The sequence below is a fragment of the Hermetia illucens genome, chromosome 6, assembly GCF_905115235.1.
Source record: "Hermetia illucens chromosome 6, iHerIll2.2.curated.20191125, whole genome shotgun sequence".
Classification (NCBI taxonomy): Eukaryota; Metazoa; Arthropoda; class Insecta; order Diptera; family Stratiomyidae; genus Hermetia; species Hermetia illucens.
In genome coordinates this window covers 38775809-38794000 of record NC_051854.1, presented here as the reverse complement: position 1 = coordinate 38794000, position 18192 = coordinate 38775809, and positions in this window count along the sequence as shown.

Here is an 18192-nt window from a genome sequence, read left to right as displayed (position 1 = left end):
CAAACACTTGCTTGCTCACTCACCGGGTAATGGACCTTGACCAAATGGCTCTGGATTTGGAAAGAGAGACAAGTGGAGTTGGATTGAATATAAACAACAAGGTTCTCAGTCTGACGACAGGGTTCTCAGTCTAGCAACAATGACAGTTGGTTGCCATTCACAGAGAACAATGGATTAATTCAGTAAGTGTTAGGATTTGCAGGTACTGCTGGATCTCTGGTTCCTGTGATACTGATCGACTTATTGTAGCTTTTCCTATCTGTTCTTTTCTTTCTCAACTTTGTACACCATTTGTAATCTTTTGCACAACATCTGCTTGTAGGTAGATGACCCTTTCTACGAGACATCGTTTGATGAAAGATCTGATTATAAACCGGTATTGATTAGAATCCCTAAGTCCGCAGGTATTTACTATTACATAGCAGCGGCAGGATCACTCTCTAGACCATTTAATGCCCACAACGAGTTTAAATGCGGGAAGGACAATCCTTTGATGTCGATCCAATTACTGGCGTATGCTGTCGATGTCGACATCATGGGAAGAACAAAATTCATACAAACTGTCTTCATCCCGGTCGAACAGGCACGACCTCTAAGGCTGCGCTGTAGGCAAGACGAAATATATAGTGGCAATGTCTGCATCAAGAACGGAAGAAATAATAACAAATAATATTGGCCAACCGAGAACGATAAAGATTGGAGAATATAACGTTGAAATCGTTGATAATCCGTCCTATCTAGGATTGAAAATCATAACCGATAATAGCTACGACCACACGCGTACAGTTCTTGACAGTTAATGGAGCCTTTTTCAGCATATAAAAACTATTCCACTCGTCAAAGCTCTTACTGTACAAGACAATGATCTTGCAAGTCTTTCTGCACTCCTCGGAGAACTGAGTTCAACAAAAAGTTCGAATTCTTGGCCGCGTTTGGGAGAAGAATCCTCTAAAGATTGGTCCCTTACAAGGTGGACGATTCCGTAGCCTATATAATCATATCTTCCGTCGACTTTATAAGCAGAGCTGGTGGTCTAGTCCTCCTCCGTCTCCCAACATTTCCTTTTGGTGCTCCACCATTCACGTTCGCCTTAATTTAAGGTAAAGGGTTTTTGATGACGTAGCGTATTGTTGCTTCCTATATCTTTTCGCCTTCTCTTCATTTCACTTTATTCCCAGTTCGCTCTACGACAGGCCGTCTGTCATCTGTTTAGCGCTTCCGGTGCTTGCAGCGAGTGGCGCAGATGCTTCTGCTTTTCATGTATCTTCTGTTGCTTTTCATATTCGCCTCTAGAAAAAAATGCGACCCAGACGTTCCCCCATGTCCATCAACCCATCATTCATGCCTTAGCTGACGTTTTTTTCTGAAGGAGCTTTGCAGACCCAATGCGCTCCATCATCATCATCATCAACGGCGCAACAACCGGTATCCGGTCTAGGCCTGCCTTAATATGGAACTCCAGACATCCCGGTTTTGCGCCGAGGTCCACCAATTCGTCATCCCTAGCTCTGGCGTCCTGGCCTACGCCATCGCTCCATCTTAGGTAGGGTCTGCCTCATCTTTTTTCTACCATAGATATTGCGCTTATAGACTTTCCGGGTCGGATCATCCTCATCCTTACGGATTTAGTGACCCGCCCACCGTAACCTATTGAGCCGGATCTTATCCACAACTTGACGGTCATGGTATCGCTCATAGATTGCTTCTGTGCTAGCCAGACTCAGGAATATGGGAGAACTCCTCTAGGCAGTTTAGTCCTTCCCCCTCCCCCACATTACATACAATATCTGATGTTGTCTCATACATACCCTTTGACTCATTACACGGTCTGAAACCCCTAAAAATGTTTCAGGGAACTGCGAAATATTACTTACGTAGCAATAGGAGAAGATCCAAAACTACAAATAATAGTTAAAGTTTATTTTCGATAGTTTTGGATTTCATGGCTTTTCGGCTACAGAGTCCATAAGCAATGGGCAGACATGTCAAAATAGTTTCAAAAGACAAAAATCTTGAGGATCACACTCATATTCCTAATCAGCCCAGCATAGCGACATATAACAACGTGACGCACGCGACTGTGGAGCAGCAGCTGTGTGAAGTGACAAAATAATTACATCATTTCTACATGCCCTTTTGATTAAGACAAATCAATTTGCAGGCGATCTTTTGACCACCCTTACTCGTCCTTTCGGACTGGATTGACAACACAACGACGAACGCGGCAACGAAAACGGAATAACCATTTGCGCATTTTCTTATGGAACGTAAACGTAAACTATGTGTTCGGAGTAGTTTTCCTAGTCAACCAACAAATGATACCTGCTGTTATCGGTTTTGAAAACATAAGCGAACCGCTAAGCACTCTGCACTTCCGAGGCAAATTTAGAAATATAACCCTCATTAACGTCCCCGCCCCTACAGGGAGGTTATAGAATCGTGGAAGAATACCTTCTACGAGGCAGTAGAACGAACCCTCGAGGTCTGTCCCAGGTATGATATCAAAATCATACCTGGGGATTTTAACAGCCAAGTAGGAATAGAAGCCGTGTTCAGGCGAAACGTCGGTTTACATAGGGATACCAATGATAACGGACTGCGGATTATTCAATTAGGAGTGTCACACCAAATAGTAGTTGGATGTACGTGGTTTGCGGGCAAACCGATCCACAAACAAACGTTCACGTGGTGATCGACCGCCGCCACCATAGGGGGGCCAATATAGACTCAGACCACTATCTCGTTGGCATGGTGCTCCGGGCTCGAATAACACCACCACATACAACCCCCTCTAACAATCAGGTGAGAATTAACATTGAATACATCCACAGCACAGCCCTCTGTAACACCCAAAAAAGGGGGAAAAGATGCCCCAATAACCGCAGTTAACAGAGGTCCTGGAGATGACGCATCAACAAATGATCTTCACAATCACCTGAAAAACGTTATCATAAATACGGAGACTTATCACGAACCCCAGCGAGCGGAAAAGCGATTTCACAGACGAAGGAAGCCTGGGAGAACCAACTCGCGAACTCGAAAAATACAGGGAGAAACCGCACCAGGCGCGGAAGTTTTACAAACAAGTCAACAGGATGAAGCCTCACACCTCGATGCTCATCCAGCCGAGACAAAGAGGCAAATCTGACTTCTAGACTACTTTGATGAACTACTGAAGAACCAAAACATCGGCGTGTTGAAGGTCCCGCCAAATGAAGACGACGGACAAATACTCCCACCACCAAGTATAGAAGAAACAGTCCGTGTAATTCATCGGCTTAAAAATCATAAGTCGCCAGGAGCCAATGGAATTACAGCCGAATTGGGTAAATATGGAGCCGACCAATTACACCAAGTGGTTCATCAACTTATGCTCAAGGTTTGGGACAGCGAATCAATGCATGACGACTGGCATTATTTGTCTCATACATAAAACGGGGGATATCACACAGTGTAGCAATTATTGAGGTATTACGTTGCTGAGTACCATCTATAAGATATTCTCCGTTATCTTGCCTCATAGGCCTAGAACATCATTGACCCATACCAAAGTGGCTTCACTTCAGGCAAATCAGCAACAGATCAAGTTTTCGCTGTGCGACAAGCGATGGAAAAATTGTTGGAATATGGACAACAGTTGCACCATCTATTCATCGACTTTAAAGAGAATTCGGTATCCCTACGAAATTGATAAGACGGACTACATAGGCTGACCCTGACCAATCTGCGAGACAAGATGAAAGCAGCAGGATCACTTTCAAGACCATTTGGCATCAACAATGGTCTATGGCAAGGGGATGTCCTACCATGGGTCCTCTTTTACTTCACTCTGGGAAGAGTGATCCGTGATGCTGAGGTAAAAGCGAGAGAATCCTCTTTAAGTTCATCCAACGGCAATGTCAGCACCAAAAACCAACCAATCAACAACAACAAATCACACTGGTCAAACGGGTAGAGTATAGATAGGAGACTACAATTTTGAGAGCGTTGAAAATTTTCCTATGTAGGATTGAAAGTCACAACCGTTAATAATTACGACAAAGAAATCCGCGTATAGTTCTTGGCAGTGAACAGAACCTATTTTAGCTTAAAAAAAACTGTTCCACTCGCCAAAGTTCTTACTGTACAAGACAATGATCCTGTCAGTCTTCATGTACTCTTCGGAGACTTGGGTTGAAGAAAAATTACGGGAACGTGGTTAAAAAAGAAATCCTCGGACGATTTTTTGGTACCCTACAATGTAGATGATTTCGTAGCCAATATAATGAAGAAATTCCTTTTGTTTCATTTTCTTCTGCAAAGGATTGAAAGATTTGGGTCTGATTGTGAATGACGTTTTACATATTTAAGCTTTGTAAAAAGAAGCTCTTCCCGCTCTGAGGTGGATTAATATAACTCACGCTTTGCGTTTTTGGGGCCTTCGGAAACATCCACACAGTCACTAGATTTTCTAATATTAAAACTGGAATTCGTTCGAGTTGCTTGGGTTTTAAACTGTTCACTTAGTATTCAATGTTATTATGTATATGTATAGCCCAAAAGGACTGCTTGGATTCGACTAAACAAAGTACGAGAGGGCTGAACCCTAAGTCTCCATACAATTTCTTAACCTGGGCTGGGACCCATGCATACCATGCATCAGTTACTAACGCAAGTGGACACGATACCCAACTCTATCATTTTGTTAACCATCTCCCCGGTTAGGGGTAGTAGGATGTTCATATAAATCGCCATTCAAAGCGGGATAACGCGCCATATACCAGGGGAAACACTTGATAACTTATAACAAACTGCACAGACAGGCGAATAGACAAAGAGACAATTAGCTCAAGCTAACCCAGGAGATATGCAGGGGGGACTATGTATTCCTCAAGATCTACGGGACTTTCTACAGCTGGGAAGGGAAGTGGATGGTCGGAAGGAAGGGTTTTTCCTGGGGAACACGGGGGTAGCGAGAGAAAATCTGGCTCACGTATTGCTTGGCAACTTCCACCACACCACAGAGTTCGTAAAGGTGATGATAATCCGCGCATTGGGTACCCTCGGGCATTTACAATTGATAACACCTTCTAACATATTGCGTTCTTTTCTGTGATACAGCTAAGATCTCGTATTTCTAGAGAAGGCGTTGGTTCTAGGCTAGAAATCAAAGCCTTCTCTCTGAGTAACCTCTTCACTGCGTCACAGAATGGACAGCAAACAAAGGTTGTCCTCTAATTAGACGAGGAATACAACTCCCTTCGTTTTCCGAGTGGAAAACACTCCTGCTCTGTTGTCTTCGGGCTTGTTCCTATAACGGACTTTGCTGAAGATTTCCGTAAAGATCTTGTCGTCCGTCGACTTAATAAGCAGAACTGGCGGTCTAGTCCTCCTTCATCTCCCAACCATTTCTTTTGGTGTTCCACCATTCACGTTCCCCTTAATTTAAGGGGGTTATCCCGTGTGTCGGGTTGGAGAAATCGAATTTTTTTTTTGCATGAATTGTATCTATATATAGTGGAGAATATGTGGGCAAACGGATTTTCCGATATTCCGAATCGTTCAGAAATTAAAGTGTTAAACAGGTAAGGAGTTTGCAGCCGAAGCAAGAGTACTCGATGCGAAAGAGCATCGAATCTTTTTTTTGCCTGTTAGTTTTTTCCCTGAGCCTTATAAATTCGAACACAGGTATAAATATAAAAAGATGGAAAACCAATCAATTGTCTAAACTTATTTGCTGTTTGGAATAAAAAGGATAATCCAGTCTAGAGTGAGCACTGAAAGGCCTTCAAGCTATACTCAGTTATATTTTGTTGTAAGTATTGTGCTGTTTGTGTGTTCAGTGACTTTTTTAAATGGATCGTACGAAGGGAGATCGCGTTAACGTTCAACGTCATGCTCGCACTAAAAAACGAGTATTTCATGGGAATCGATAGTTATCAGAGAAGAAAAAGGACTTCCCATCAACATCAGCAAAGAAACTTTTAGCAAGCATGAACATGGATGTTCCAATTGCGACAAGTTTTGTATATTGTATATTGGATTTTGCTGGAGTTTTCTCCGGTATTTCTGCAAATTTCTGCAAATAATAAAATATACGTAGCAGTAAACAAGTCGGGAAACCGGAAGCTGGACGCTTCAGGTACGAAAGGTTTTGTGTATTTCTTAGTACGTAGCACGTAATATATCCATATATTATGTGAGAATATCCACTTTCGGATGATATTGTCATTCATAGTCTTCAATTTGCGAAGAAGCCACAACTTTGACGTATTATAACTTTGTTAGTAATAGTGCGATTTCCACCAAACTTGGTAAGATCATGCTCTATGTTATACTCTATATTGCTGTGAAATTTCGTCGTGCTAGCATGAACTTAAGGGGGTTTTGCTGTCAATTATTAAAAATTATGGTAATATACTATTATTAACTTGATTTGTACAGATATCACTATGGAAGGTATTTCGGAGCCCAGGCACCATATAGTGGCAGCCTCTTGATTTTTTTCAGATTTTTCGGTTGGGTAGTTTCTGAGAGTGGCCCCCTTAAAGGAATGATCACTTTCAACCCTCCGTACTCCCCACCTTTCCAACAAATGTCAAAACTAAGACCGGTTTCGGAAAGTACTAACCGAGACCTTCCATTGGATACCCCACATGACTATATTTGATGAAAAAAAATATACACCCCCCTTTTGCATGTATGGGGACCCCCCCTTAAATTCAACGTAAAAGGATGTAACTCACTGTATGCGTGAGCATTCACAGTTCCCACCTTTCTACCAAATTTGGTGTCAATCGCTACAACCGTCTCCGAGAAAAATGCGTGTGACGGACAGACAGACAGACAGACAGACAGACAGACAGACGGACAGACAGACAGACAGACATCAATTTTACGATCTCCTCCAATATCAAAGCCGGCAAAAGAGAAAGCTCATGGGAGCTCAGCAATTGAAAAATGTGAAGGAGCCAGTAAAAGGAGTAGTCTGGCCAGGACTCACCGCGAACAGAGCCCTGACCCAGAAGAACTACCTTTTATGCAGCTTGGGACTAAAATAGTTGAGCTGTCCGAATTCATCAAGGACAAGCACAACGTGCACCAAGCTATCAAGAACATGGTGAGAGCCATCAGGGTGCTTTACAGTAGGTCCCAGGAAGAAGTAACAAAGCCTAAAGAAAAGCCGGACATTCCAGCCTCAACAGTGTCACAGGCGACTCAAGTGACACCAAAGCAGAAGGTCACCGATCTTCGATCAAGTAAGCGAGTGCGAGACAAAGAGGGCGAAGCTTTGGTGAATCAACAGGCACCAAAAAGGAAGAAAGGAGGCTCGACTAGTCCAACAAACGGAACTAAAAGTTCAGAAGGGCCCAAAGTGCCCAAAGTAGGAACGTCGGCTAGCGAAGCGAAACCGAGAGAAAATAAGAGCGGTGGTTGGACTAAGGTCGTGAACAAGAAAAGAGACAAGAAACCAAAGATGCGAATTCGCCCGGAGGCAATTGTAATCTCCAGCAAAGGACATCTAACGTATGCGGAGATACTGAAGAAGGTGAAATCTGACCCCGACCTAAAAGACCTATGCGGAAATGTCAGCAAAATCCGGAGGACCCAGAAAGGGGACCTCATGTTTGAACTGAAAAAATCCAGCGTGGGGAAAACTGACGGCTTTCGTAACCAAGTTTTAAACTCAGTTGGGGAAAATGTCGCGGTTCGTTCCCAAAAACATGAGATCTATATCCAGTGCAAGGATCTCGATGAGGTAACATCCAGAGAAGAGATCTGCACTGCCTTGAAGGAACAATTCAAGTTGGAGGAATTTGGGGAAGAATCCATCGTGAGCCTAAGAAAAGCTTATGGCGGTACTCAAACGGCCACACTGCGACTGCCAGTGGAGTCAGCGCAGAAGTTGTTGGCCGTGGGGAAGGTTCGGATTGGATGGGTTGTTTGCCGACTAAGGGAACAGATCTCTTTAAAAAGGTGCTTCAAATGCCTAATGTTTGGACACTTCGCGAAGGCATGCACTACCGGCATCGATCGGTCCGATCGATGTCGAAGGTGTGGGGGAAAAGGACATATTGCCAAGGAGTGCAATAGAGACCCCAAATGCATTCTGTGCGAAGAAAAGGAGGGAAGGGATAACCGGCATATTGCCGGAAGTGGTAATTGCCCAGAATTTAGGAAGGCGTTAACTGCAGTGAAAAAATGAGGTTAATACAAATAAACCTTAATCATTGCAGGGTCGCACAAGATTTGCTTGCGCAGACCACTTATGAATCCGCGATGGAGGTTGCTATCATTAGTGAACCGTACAGAAATCTTGACGGTGGTGTATGGGTCACAAATGCGACTGGTGGAGCGGCGATATGGGCGTGCGGTCGTCAAGCCATACAATATAGTATGCGTCAGGCGGCTAGTGGCTTTGTGTGGGCGAAAATAAGCGGTATATTCGTATACAGCTGCTACGCTCCACCGAGCCTCACACTTCCTGAGTTTGAAGAATTGTTAGATGATCTTGTTCATGACGCAAGGGGACGAGGTCCAAAGGTGATAGCCGGTGACTTTAATGCGTGGGCTATCGAGTGGGGCAGCAAAGAGACTAACGCAAGGGGGCGGTGCTTATTAGAAGCATTTGCCCAGTTAGATGTAGTTCTGGCCAACGAAGGCGATGTAAACACTTATCGGAAAGGGGGAACTGGTTCAATTGTAGATCTGACTTTTGTCACCCCTGCGCTGGCACGTGGCATGTCCTGGCAAGTTAGCGAGGACTTCACGTACAGCGACCACCAGGCGATCACCTTTGAACTAAGGACCGAGCCACAAGGCAGGAGACCCGCACCCCGGAAGCCGAAATCCAGAGGAACACCAGGATGGTCTGCAAAAGCGATGGATGAGCCAACATTCGTGGAAGTGTGGCTAGACCTGCCTAGCAAAGCCGGCACGTCCACGGATAGAGCTCTCCATGTTACACAAAGCGTCTCCAAGGCATGTGACGCGTCGATGCCTAGGAGATGCTCATTCTACACTAGAAGACCCAATTATTGGTGGAATAGTGAACTTGCCAGTCTTCGATCGATTTGCCACAGAGCCAGACGAACGGCTCAGAGGGCAATAGGTAGGATCGATCAAAGGCAAAAGGAGTATGCCTATAGGGAAGCCCGCAAGAACCTCAAGCTCGCCATCCAGCGGAGTAAGAGGGAATGTTTCAAGGAGCTCTGTTTAGAAGCGGACATAAATCCGTGGGGTAGCGCCTATAAAATCGTGACAGGGCGATTCAGAGGCCGATCATCACCGCAGATCACGTGCCCTATGCTCTTGTTGAAAATAATCCAGGGGTTATTTCCCCAGCAAGAGCGGGGTACTAACACTTTCCAGCGTCCCCTGAATGTGACGCCGTTTCCACTAGTCACCAGGGACGAGCTGCTGGAGATCTGCAGTCGAATAGGCGACAGCAAAGCCCCGGGTCTGGACGGCATACCGAATAAGGCGCTCAAACTTGCCGTCAAATGTAGACCGGATATGTTCGCGGAGCTGTTCGAAGCGTGCATGTCCGAGGGTATCTTTCCAGCGACGTGGAAGCGGCAGAAGCTGGTGTTGCTGCCTAAGGCTGGCAAACCGCCAGGGGAACTGTCCTCCTATAGACCCATATGCCTTCTAGACACTATGGGGAAAATGTTGGAGCGGGTTATTTATAATAGACTACTCCCAGTCGTCGAGAGCCAAGGCGGCCTTTCAGATAGGCAGTATGGGTTCCGCAAAGCCAGATCAACCATTGATGCCATCAAAATGGTTACTGGCTTGGCCGAAAATGCAATTCACGGAAGGGGTTCTACCAGCAAATATTGTGTGGTGGTCACCCTGGATGTGAGGAATGCTTTTAACTCGGCCAATTGGAACCTTATACGAAAGTCTCTGGCGACGATTGGTGTTCCCACCTACCTTGCCACTATCATAGATAGCTATTTGCACGAGCGAACATTGTGGTATAATACCGATGATGGATCCAAGGAGTACATTGTCTCCGCGGGTGTCGCACAGGGCTCTGTACTGGGCCCACTACTGTGGAACATCATGTACAATGATGTGCTTAACCTTCCGGTTCCGGAGGAGGCCACGGTGGTGGGTTACGCCGATGACATAGCACTGGTTGTGGTCGCAAAGCATCTCGAGGATGCTGAGTTGTACTCAAGCGAAGCAATCAGTGCTGTTAAGGCTTGGCTGGAAAGTGCTGGACTGGCACTCGCGGAGGAAAAGACGGAAGCGGTCCTCATCACTAAGCGCCGCAAAAGAAATTACGCCTGCGTCAGAATCGGGGATCGTATCATCACTTCCAAGCCGGCCATCAAATACTTGGGGGTGATGATAGACGGAAAACTCAATTTTAAGCAGCACATAGAGCATACTTGTAAAAAAGCATCCACCACGAGTATGGCTCTCGCAAGGATGATGCCGAACGTAGGAGGACCGCGGCATACTTGCAGGCTGCTCATAGCCAAGGTGGTGAGTTCTATCATGCTGTATGTAGTCCCAGTTTGGGGAAACGCGCTGCAGGTTTTAGGAAATGCATATAAACTGAGTAGGGTTTACAGAAGAACAGCCTTAAGGGTGTGTTCTGCCTTCAGGACTGTCTCAGACGATGCAGCGTTCATCATCTCGGGAATGATGCCAATTGACATCCTGGCAACCGAAATGATGAACATTTATAACACCAGGTCCATCTCTCCCTTATCGCAGGTGAAAAAAGCCGAAAGAGAGAGATCCATAAGCAAGTGGCAACAGCGATGGAACCAGTCAGAAAAAGGTCGTTGGACTTACAGGTTGATCCCTTCCATCAGGGAGTGGCTGGAGAGAAAGCATGGGGAGATCAATTATAATCTCACCCAGTTTCTCACCGGCCATGGAGGATACCGTCAATACCTGTACAGGTTTAAATTGGACACCTCGCCTAATTGTCCAAACTGCGACGGGATCCCGGAGGACCCAGCGCACGTATTCTTCCAATGTCCTAGGTTCGTGGAAGAAAGGAGGAACCTAGAGGAAACTCTAGGTGAAGTGCTATCACCGGAAAATTTTGTCCAGAGAATGGTAGCTTGCCAGGAAGACTGGGATGCGATGAATTTCATGATCGCAGTGATCCAGGAGAAACTGCGAAAAGCAGAAGAAGTGAGGAAGGCGCGGTTACGGACCCCGCGGGAAGACGGAAGGAGACCTAGCTAAAGTAAGCTAACTCCGCCCCGTGATGTAATACCTAAAGGTGGTTCCACGGGGTAGGGGGGGAGTCGGGGGTGGTTTTAGTGGGTAAAAATCCCACACGCTGGTGTGTCCATACCAGTGTCTTTTGAAGATTTCCACCTCCTCATAAAAAAAAAAAACAAAAAGACAGACAGACAGACAGTAAACCGATTTTAATAAGGTTTTGTGTTTACACAAAACCTTAAAAAGGAATACGTAGGACATGTCGAGAAAAGAATGGGAACGCGGCTTGGAAATGCAAAGAAGAATGACAAAGCATTGGTGGAAAAGGGGCTGGAAAACTTACTGATAAGGTTATTAACGACCTCACTACATTTTTTGGGCTAGCTATTCGTGGAGACGCAAATTCGATAGAAGGAATGAAGCAAGAAATTTGGGCAACTTTCTTCCATAAATGTTCTACAGACGAAAATCCTCAGCATCAAAATTGTCCAGCAAGCGAGAACAATTGGTGCAAATGGCACAAAGCGGAAGCTAAAGGAGAACTGAATAGTTTCCACCACGAGAAGGCACCTTTGACTGAAGAAGTTCAAACAGTCATCAAACCAATCTACGAAGATTTGTCACGAGATGATCTATTGAACAGGTGTTTAGGAGCAGAGACCCAGAATAACAATGAGTCGTTAAATGCATTGATCTGAACTTCCGCTCCTAAACACCTTCATTCTGGGGCCAAGGTCGTAGAAATAGCCACTTTTCTGGCTGTAATTATTTTCAATGAAGGATTCAATGGCATTCTCAAAATCCTAGTGACAATGGGATGTCAAGTTGGTCACATATGTCAGATTTATGCCGACCGCCGTAATGAAGCGCGAATTTGGCGGTCCGAACGACGATCGACTGACCTCGCTAAAAGAACCAGAATTGAAACCAGATCAAATGCGTTTTTCTCGAAACTGCATCTTGAAAATCGGCTGCCATCGTAGCTCAAAATCTATCCAACCAAATTCTTTGAAATTTTCACGATTTCGTTAATATATATTTCTACGGTCCGCAAACTAGGATAATTGCAATCGGACTGGTAGTTTTTTTTTATTCATAAGAAAAGCCGTAAAAAAACACCAAAATCCAAAAAATTAAGTTTAAAAGCCCACCAAAAATTTACCTTTTAATATTTTCTAATTATCCTAGTTTGCGGACCGTGAAATATTGTCCACATTAAAATGCCGTTTAGTTTTTTTCTCTCAGATGAACACAGCGCCCTCTAGCGTGGCAGCAGAAAAACACCTTTTTTTGGAGATGGGTGCATAAATTGACACGTATTCCAAAAACTAGCCACAATATCAAGCTGACAAAGTTATCACATATACTAGAGATATCAATAAACATATGGTGAAAAAATCCCGTTTCTATCTTTAACCAGTCCTCCAAAATAATTTTTCAAAGAAAGGCAAAAAAAACGGCCTTCACACGGGATGACCCCCTTAAGGCATTTCTGCCTTAAATTTTTCTGATGACGTAGTGTATTGTTGCTTCTTATATATCTCTTGGCCTTCTTATTTTGAACCCTCCTTTAGGGGCGCCTTCCTCATTTGACTTTATCCTCCGTTCGCTCTACAACAGGCCGTCTGCCATCTGTTTAGCGTTTTCGGTGCTTTCAGCGAGTGGCCCAGGTGCTTCTCCTTTTCGTGTATCTTCTGTTGTTTTTCATATCAGCCTCTAGAAGAAAATGCCACCCAGAAGTTCCCCCTTGTCCATCAACCCATCGTTCATGCCTTAGCTGACGTTTTTTCTGAAGGAGCTTTACAGACCCCATACGCTTCACAGCTGCCGCGCATTTGCTGGTAGGCGGTTTTTCTACAACTTTAGTGAGGACAGTCGACTGCGCTCCTGGTAGGCTAATATTCAGGGTCATCTACCCAATTTCAACAGTTCCCTCTGTGTCTCTTTTTGGAACAGCGGGACTGTCCCCGCTCTCACTTCGTGAGTCTCCTTTTTTTTTGGCTGCGCATCCCGGTGTCTCGTTGGCTGTTTTAGCTCTTGCTGTCGCCTTTGCTGGGCACAACCGCCGCCAATTCTTTTCCCATCCCTACTGTTTCCTCAGTTTTGCAGTTTTTTCCCCCATGAGAGTTTTAGCAGCGCATTGTAAGCAAAAGAGTGGGCCGCAGTAGTCAATAACGGGTGTACCCACGGGACAAAGTCCCTAGCGGAAGTTCCTTGAGGACTGACCTACGCTTAGCTGAATCTGAAACTTACGGACAGTGCAGCGCTCGCTCAGGGCAAGGCAATATAATACCGATCCAATCCACACTACACAACCAGGGTCCCGAAGGGCCTTGCTCATGATACACACCACAAGTACTATCTTGGCAAAGCCAGGTTCACATAATCTCATTGATGTCGGCAAAGAGTTGTCGTCGGCCCCGGGGACTTCCAGTATGTCCCGACGTATATCAATTATGAGCAGTTGGCTCTTCTTCGGTAAACTTTCTCAAAGCTACTTCCTAAGGTTCAGGTATATTACCAGTTAGGAGTTCAGAACTACTTGCTTGGGAACCTCAAGGATGCTACTCCTCGTACGGTAGGTGACCCATTAAGGATCGTTGACGACCCCTGAGGATCCATTTATGAACGTCTGTGAAATGAAAGGGAACTCCAAAGATCCTGGGTTTATGCCGAGATTTCCGAATTCGATATTCCTAGCAGCTGCCTGACATCCTGGTCTGCGCCATTACCCCAGTGAAAGTTGAAGGCATTATTTCGGAACTACAATTTAGAGGTATATTTTCAAACCCTCTAGCCAGGGACATTAGCCCTTTCCATTTCGAAATTCTAGTCAAAAGTCGAGATACCGCTTATTCCAAACATGCTAATTTGGTAATGACATAATATTTGAATCACTGACACAAGTAACTATTCAAACATCGTCGATTAGTACATGTAAGCCTGTCTAAAATCTTATTCTGGTGAGAATAAACATACATTAAATGGCTTTCCGAAAATGTGAATACTAAACAGTTAAATCGAAAAGAATTAATTGCCTTCTTTGAATTTTATGAATAATTTTATGGACAAAGTAGGACTCATCCAATCACCGACCATCTGGCCATGTTATTTGCTCTTTATGTGTGGATTGGAAATTTGGCACAAATTCTATTTATCTGTTTGCTCGCTTGAATTGACCACGAAGATCATAAATCAAGATATGTCCGCAGGATAAAACGTTTACTTATGTAGAAAAGCAATTTGAACAACGAAACCCAACTGTTTGCTGTAGCCTAGAGCTAGTTGGAACGATGGGTCTTTGACACCTGTTCAATGTCCCAGTTAGTGGTATTCACCCCTCCGCAAGATCTGTAGGATTCAGTCCTAAAGCACTAGGGTTGCAGGGAACTTTCATGGATCTCGATATATTCGCCTAATGGAGGTGTCACAGTTCATTTATGTATTGAGTATTTAGAGACTAGCATGGAAAAATGGTAATATCTATCTTTGCATAATTGAAACAGATTCACAGATACTAGAAACTAAGATATTTTCGTCTAAAAGCTATTCCTAGATTCGTTTCGCTTGACTTTTTTCTATTCCTAGAGTTGAAAGGATTCCAGCCTCTTAGTGTTTCTGTCTTCACGAGACTTTTTGAAATTTCAGGTCTTCAAAATAGATACGCCTTTTCCAAATCAGAAGCGATACGTTTGAGATATTTATTCAGCCCCAACATCAGCTAAATTGTTAATCCGTGGGTAGATAGTCAAAGCCACTACTACTCACCTAACCGACTCCAAAAAGAGGCGAATGACTAGAAAACCTCCCGAAAAAGCTGGGAATGAGAAGGAGATGTATGAAATCTAGAAATGGATTCCAATTCAACAAAAAATATTACTTTTTTCAAAAGATACCGCGCTTCCAAGTCAAAGTGGAGTATGGAAACCATAGAGATCATAATAACAACACGAGCAACAACAAAATTCGGAGTGGTCAAGTGGAAAGACCGATGAACCCTGGACGCAACCGCAGATGCAGATATACATAGAACACTACGGATACGGACCCTAGTCCATAACTCTGATAATGACGAATGGAAAAGCAATGGATACCGATAGATGGGGACGAAATGATCTTTTGGAAGCGCAGGTCCAATGAACGTACAACACACACACTTGAAGCCCGACAGCAATCAGAGCTTGAAATCCCTTCATATATGTTAGAGAAAAAAGTTAGGTGCACTCTAGCCAAAAGAGGGATAGACCTGAATGATGAATAAATGCATGATATAATTAGGGTTCCAACATATACGATTCTTGTTCAATAAATGGGTTGAATGAAGCTTTGAATTGTTACCACTTGTTCTGCTGTTGAATGAAACCGCAATTTGAATATGATTAAACATTTATCATCCCATCGCATCTATGTATGTTGACAGACTTTAGATATTTTGCAGAAAATTCCCGAATAGAATTCAGTTTATTCTATGTTTCACCTCATCAGCTTTAGTGTCTACAAATTGGAAGCAAAAAAATACAATTCGGAAGGGTAGGTAGGTGGGTATCAGTCGCCGCTTCAAGGAGCCTAATAAGCACGGTGTTGCGCCCTTTTTAGCCACAAACTCCTAACACTATGACCGTTGTGGAAGTCCAGTCGGCTCAGATCTTCACAGCCACCTCGTACCATTTACAAAAGAAAGCAGCTCTCCCTCCCATCGTACAACCAGAAACTTTCCTGAGGTCCTTAAAGAATGGTTTACCTAGTGTCCGTAGCCTGCGCTAGCTAGATCTAGGCAATCATGAAGGAAGTATCTGAGTGTTTCTTTCTCTTCTCCGCATCTTCGGTAATGTGAATTGAAGGATATACCATGCAGACCGCCATAATCTTATATTGTATTTGGACGCGCCTTTTGCAAGGACTCTTGCGATCGGGTCTTTTTATAGGCGGGCTAAATCATCTTTGATATGTCACAGGTGGTGAGCACCGTCTGAGGTCTGTTTCTGCTAAATAGTGTGAGTAGATTCCACCCTTGACAGTCACCAGTGGGATACAGACTGTGCTCACCGTAGGACTGGCAAGAGCAGAGCCCCGCCTGGCCACTCTGTCAGCCCACTCATTCCCCTCTATGTTCCTCTGACGGGGAACCGATAGCAGGTTGACTTTGACCGTGTCGCCGAGGCAGACAGACCGCCTCACACTGCCCCACCAGCCTGGAGGATGTTGCCACTGAATACAAGACCGATTAACTGTCGATCAGAATACTATTTTAGTCTTGGGACTTAGATCATGCCCCCACAGTCTTTAATCCATTCTTCTTTTTCTTCAGCCTTTGTCCCGTTCACAAGCGGGGTCGGCTCGTCGTGATCGCCATTTGGCTCTATCGAATGCCTGATCTGGGTGCAATCTCGAGACTTTCAAATCCCCATCCAGCGTATCAAGCCACCATTGCTCAGGTCTGCCTTTTGGTCATTTACTTCGATGTTCAGACCAATCTTGGCAAGTGAATTCTCGTTTGCACGAATTGCGTGACCATACCATCGAAGACGCCTCTCTCGCAATTTTTCCACGATCGGTGCAACCCCATAACGATTGCGGATATCCTCATTTCGGATGTGATCTAAACGTGTGACGCCACTAGTCCAACGTAGCATCTTCGTCTCCATTACCGCAAGACGCCGTTCATTGTCTTTTATGGTCGGCCAACACTCAGAACCATAGAGAGCGACTGGACGGACGATATTGCGGTAAATTTTAGATTTGAGACGTTCGTTGATACGTCGATCGCAAAGGACACCAGCTGTGAGGCGCCACTTCATCCAGGTTGCGTTAATGCGTGAAGCAATTTCATAACGCAGTTCTCCATTGGCTGATAGCGTTGACCCGAGGTATTTAAATCGCTCAGTTCTGGGCAGATCACTGCCGCTAACAGTGATTGTGCCTGTTTCATGGGGATCGGTCGTCAAAAATTCAGTTTTGTTTAAATTCAATCTGAGACCGTGTTGCATAAGGCGATCATTCCATTTTTGAACAAGTTGCTCGAGATCATTTTTGCTATCAGATGCTAGGAAAACATCATCTGCATAAAGCAGTGTGTAGGGCGCTGGACGTTGGATGTCCCGTGTGACGGTGTCCATAACAAGGACAAAGAGGAGTGGTGAGAGGGCACTTCCTTCATGAACACCAGCAGAGACACGAAGCGGTTTTGATACACCCGCCATACTTCGAACTTTACTTTTCGGATCGTGGTAGAGCAATTGATCCCAGAGCACGAGTTCTTCTGGCACGAAGTGTTGTCGTAAAGCATACCAGATGAGTTCGTGTGGTACACGGTCAAACGCTTTCTCTAGATCCAGAAAGGCAATGTAAAGAGGGCGATGCTTCTCACGGTGTTTCTCCATGAGTAACCGCGCAGCGTGTATTGCGTCAGTAGTTCCGCAGTTCTTGACAAATCCGGCTTGATTCACGGTTATTTCCACGATTTCGCGAATACGGTTGTCAAGAATGCGTTCAAAAATCTTCATGGTATGGGAAAGTAACCGGATCGGACGGTAATTTGAACATTCTGCTGGGCTACCTTTCTTTTTCCATATTGGAACAGTGGTACTTTCTTGGCAGTCAGATGGTGTTCTTCCTTTCTGAATAACCCGGTTAAAGAATTCACTGAGCCTCAGTGTTGGGTCCCAGCTCTTCGCTTTCCAGAGCTCAGATGCGATGTCGTCAGGTCCTGTTGCTTTCCACGATTTCATTTGTTTTATTGCCTCCTCGACTTTAGTTGCGCTGACTGGTGGAACTGCTCCAAATGTCGGGAATGATTGTGGAAGTGGAGGATGAGCAAATTCTTCAGTTGAAATCTGCTCGAAGTATTCTCGCCATCTATCCGTTGCGGCTCGACGGTTGGTAAGCAAAATACCGTTCTTGTCATTAACACAACAGAAGTGTTCGATATCCTGTGTGCGTTCATCACGGCTTTTAGCAAGTCGATACAGATCTCTCTCGCCATCCCGGGTGTCCAGTTTATCGTAAAGATTTTTGAAATGG